Genomic DNA, 5000 nt, shown 5'->3' with positions numbered 1-5000 from the left:
ATAAGTCGACATTTGGACCAAGTGAATCTGTTACGAAAAGTAACCAATAGGACGTTAGAAAAGGCATTCAGGAAACTCGAATGGCGCAGTTGTGAGAACACTCTCGCCTCACACCGATGTGGGCTGGGTTCCATTCCCAAACCGCGTCACAAGTCGGTTGAGAGTTTTTGGTTTTACTCCCTCTCTTATAAGGTTTTATGCCTCTTCTCCCTCTTCTCCTAAAAAAAAAAACTCTCCTAAAAAACAACCTATCGTCTGTTGTTTGACTTTGTCAATCCCCAATTAGTACCCCATCGCCAAAAAACACAGTTGACAACTCAATATAGGTCATTATTATTATATTATTATTATGATATTTGTATACAGGAGAAAATATCAGTAGTGATCTAGAATCTGACCAGCAATGTTGGGTATGACTACCCTTATAGATGTAATCAAATGACATCCCATCGACGATTAACATTAACTTTTTTTCGGGTATTTGTGTTTTAGCAAAGCCTCTTTCGTGTTTGAGTGAGGAGTTTTTGTTTACATAAGTTTTTTTTCCCAATAAAATCTAGAAAAGCGCCTTCTATTTAGCCAGATTTTGGGCGTCGTCCCACATTTTTTTAATTAAAAGCATTTTTTTAGAGTAAAGATCATGTATACTAGGAAAATGTACATCACGGTCTCTGTACAAAATTATATGAACTGACTTCTACTCGATAATTGAAGCCAAAAAAACACGAAGAAAGAGAAAAAAGAAAAACTCACTTACTGGCATCACTTGCCTTTCCACATATTTTGACCCCGGGCAGCCGTTGCACTGGACATAAACACCACAATCATCAAAAAGGAAGGAAAAGTAGATCTCATTTTGGAAAAAGAATACAGATATGAATTTTTTTTTCCCTCTTCAAAGAGGCTGAGATATATGGATGAGGACAACTGAGTGGTAAGACCAGAACCTTTTATGAAAGGAGTTAACTCCATATACGGGGCATGTGACCTCATCGTTTTTTCACGAAAGACGAAATTGAAAATGCCTGCAAAACGAGCGAGATTTGTACATGTGATGCACGTTTGGTCTAACGTCAGAGTTAACTACCGAAAGCAGCATTTTTTTTTTTTTCAAATTCACGGATAAACAGACAAACTCCCTAATGTGCAACGTGGCGTGTGACCTCATCGTTTTTTTTTTCCCTTCACGAAATTGAAAATGCCTGCAAAACGAGCGAGATTTGTACATGTGATGCACCTTTGGTCTAACGTCAGAGTTAACTACCGAAAGCAGCCATTTTTTTTTCAAATTTCACGGATAAACAAATGCTGTACATGTACGGCATGTGACCTCATCGTTTTTTCACGAAAGACGAAATTGAAAATGCCTGCAAACCTTTGACGCACTATTGCTAACGTGTGACGAAAGCAGGCTTTTTTTTTTTCAAATTTCACGGATAAACAACATTAATGTGCTCTAGTGATTTTTCCCGCGAGGATCTGGTTTCTTCTTCTTTTGTCGCTTATAAAATGCTTACAATTATGGCTTTTAAGTCTGTTGAAACGAACAAATATACCTTAAATATTGCTAGTGACAGTCTCTTATATATGACGTAGAGATCTCAGATGAAAATTTTGCTGCTAACGGTTAGACCAATGGAAGGCTAGCGGTTATGCCCAAATGGGGTTGCAAAAGTGGTTAACAAACTTGATTCATAGTCAAGTTCACAGTGCAGGTAGCTAGACGTCAGGTCACATGTTGAAAACTTGCAAACGAACGTTAGTTCAGGCAGGAAATCATCTAAGACTTGAAGTGTTGTAACTGTTCAGGCTTTAACACTTGATGGAGGGGTCCAGAGTCAATATCAGATGCAAATGCCAGATTTCTTGTTTTCAAATACAGAGATCTGGGTCACCCACGTCTGATCGGATCATCAATTGGGACCATTATCGGCACTCATCAACAAGGTAGTTGCTGGAGCTCAACTTTAATCTGTATCTTTTGTAGCTGTAGGAGGGGTGTACCGCACACACGCACTACCGGGGGTGGCATTATAATCAACGGTACAGGTGGACTTTCTAAAGGGAGTGTCCTTGAAGGCGGCCAGGAAATTGATGAATATACTGAATATAACTGTCACAAGCTGTGGAAACTCCATCCAATACTTTAAAATTCCCATGAGAGTTCACTGTGAATTCAGGGTTTCTGATATTTAATTTATGCAATGTTGCAATTTTGCAATTGTGATTAGTGACTGGGTTTTTACATGAACTTTGAATTTTCCGAGGATCCCAACCAAGCGAAGAAGCCATAGCACAATTGTAGTCATTAGGGTTGGTCCTAGAAGGCCTGTAATTTTCAAGTATTCGTCCAATCTTTGCTTAACACGGTGCTTCCTCAGTATTGCACTTGCGCATCCTGTACTTGTGCAAACATGGTTGTGTCACCTAGGGGTGTAAAATTATGATCTTGAAAACAACGACTCGATTAACGTTTTGAGTCGATTGTCGTTTTAAGTGGAGTGAAAACTAAAAAACGAAATAAGCGAGTATTAACGCAGTGTTCCATATGCCCTAGTACTTTCTACCTATCAGGTGTTTTTTCAAATGTTACCTTAGAAACCCTCTCATTTAGCTACCGCAAAATGTATGTACACTGAGCCAATGAAATAACTCACAGGTTTAGTATCAGTACAGGCACCAATGGGGTAAGATTGGCCAATTATCTCTCTTAAGCAAGCGCGGTGACACGGACAGTAGCATGTTTGACCATACAGACCAAACAAGGTTGATTTCGTCTTCTAAGAAAGCACAGTGCCAAGGGGTGTAATGAAGGAGATTCCAGAGATGCTCCCAGGAAGGAAAGGAAAGGCAAGGAACTTTATTTAAGTGTCTAGTCATTCTAGCGCTGGAGCACTAAGTTGGGACAACTGTAAACTGACATACCAATTGACACAAATCAAGTCAAATGGTTGGCTTTGAGGCGAGGGGAACCTGGAGTACCGGAGAGAACCTCCCGGTGGAGAATAAAGAACCAACAAAACTTCTCAGACCTACGACCGCTGGAGCTGATTTCAATAGAAGTAGATTTATCGCATCGTGATCAGAAAAAGGTTGACCGACAGTTCTAAAGGTCATTTTAATACTCAGTCAGGCGAAGTGAAAACATGATGGACCGAACGATCGGTAATCAAAACTCAGACGAACGTTTGATTACCGAAGTGTTGTTCGATAGGACAATTTTCACATCGCATGATAGGCACGTGGTCTGTGGAAATTCCAGTCTTAAGGTCAAATCACTGCTAGCTTTCCCCTTCCCTTTTCACCTGGCTGGATCCGGAATGGTACATTTTCTGTCTGTTTACAGTCACAACAAAGATCATCGATCTTCATCAATCATATAAGCCATTTCCTTTCAACACCCACAGTACACCAGGGGAGAGCATGAGTAACCGTGAGTCATTGACATAGACTTTATTCCCATTCAAGAAAGGCTGATAGTGACCATACCCTACGTGTTTTACTAGTTTCCGGCGTCAGTTGGAGATACCTTCCGAACAAAATTGCATCGGATTGGTTCGATTTTGTTCGATTGAGTTTGATTGGATTTTTGTTCGATTAGATACCCCGGGAATTTAAAAGATGCGAATTTGATTGAGGAAAAAAGAAGATTAAGGTAGGCAACGTTTTCTGAAAATTCTTATTCACTTGAAAAGCAGAGAATCCTAATTCGACAAAACATGGTTCAAGCTGGTGCCCGGAGCTGACAGGGCTGGAATCGGATATTCTATTTAGCAGGAGACAGTTCGGCTGAGAAAACAACTTCTCAGTGTTAGGGCCATGAACAAGACAGCAAAACGTGGTGAGATCAGTTATCAACAAATGTCAACTATTGTAGCGAGCTGCCAATTTAAGGAATGATACAGGAAGAGATAAAAAAGTATTAGCAGTTCTGTTTTTTTCCGTCACTTTTTGGTGTGGAGTAGAAGTGACAACTGCAATAATCACTGACAAGGTTTTCCTTACTCCCTTACCGCCATGTAACAAGCTAGAACAAGACATGCACGCACCAAGAATTGGTGGATCAACAAAATTTATAACTTGTAAATTAAGCTGTGATGTCAGCAGGCCACAAGGTTGTGACTGTTTCATGCAATATTGTCATAACCTTTAAACCAAAAGTAAGATGTTGACATACATGTATCGTATTTATGAAAGGAATTAATTTTGTTGTACAGCACAGTATGCTAAACAGAATGATACCGTAGTGTCCTATGGCCAGGGTAGATGGTTTTCACAGTGACATCATCAAATTCAAAAATCAAAATTGTTTGGACTTCTGGATTTTTATCTAATATACAAGGTTGCAATTGAAGATGATGTAGAAATAAATCTTTTTACATGTTACCAGTTCGGGAACGTTTTTGTTTTTGAATTTCCAAATAATTGTCACTTTCTGTGACACCAGACACTAAAATCTTTGTTTTTATTACAAAAAAGTCTCTTGTTCCAATTCTCCACAGTTTAAAAGCTTGAAGTTTATTAGGAGACGTGTTTATACTCATGTACACGTACTGTCTACGAGTGAAAAGTAAGCACTGTCGTGGTAACATGAGTTCCAGATGTACAATATGTTCTGCACAGACCTCAGACATCTTGGCCTTTATCATTGTATGGCTTCGAATATATTTTTGTATGGCATGACAGTGAAAACCAGTAGTGATCTATGATTATTATAATAACTATAGCTTAAAGCACAAATTGCTCAGTGTGTGAATAAAGTACAGTTATATACATGAGAAGACTTGAATCGTCAAATTCAGCTTGACACTAGAGTTTTCTTCCCATTATTAACCCTTTAACACATGAAAGACCACCAATTGACGAGTAAAATCGTCAGGCGTTAGACAGAGTAAAATCTACGAGTGACCGCTGGGAGTTTCAGGGTTAAAGGACGCTTTCATGACAAAAGGTCGCTGAAGTTAATCCCTGCCAGGCAGGGTTGGCGTGTGAATGAGTTA

General features: G+C 39.3%; 1 long non-coding RNA gene across 1 annotated transcript in view; it reads right to left on the bottom strand.

Moving 5' to 3' along the window:
* LOC138005748 (uncharacterized) overlaps positions 1 to 784 on the bottom strand; it is a 4913-nt gene extending 4129 nt beyond the window's left edge. Inside the window, exons 1-2 of the long non-coding RNA XR_011123826.1 lie at positions 758 to 784; positions 1 to 27 (exon numbers count right to left, since the gene is read on the bottom strand). The exon at positions 1 to 27 is cut by the window's left edge and continues 348 nt beyond it. This is a non-coding gene — a long non-coding RNA (uncharacterized lncRNA). The remainder of the gene's footprint in view (positions 28 to 757) is intronic.
* Positions 785 to 5000: the final 4216 nt, after the last annotated feature.

This window comes from Montipora foliosa, chromosome 6, assembly GCF_036669935.1.
Source record: "Montipora foliosa isolate CH-2021 chromosome 6, ASM3666993v2, whole genome shotgun sequence".
Lineage (NCBI taxonomy): Eukaryota > Metazoa > Cnidaria > Anthozoa > Scleractinia > Acroporidae > Montipora > Montipora foliosa.
This window is presented reverse-complemented; position numbering and strand designations above follow the sequence as displayed.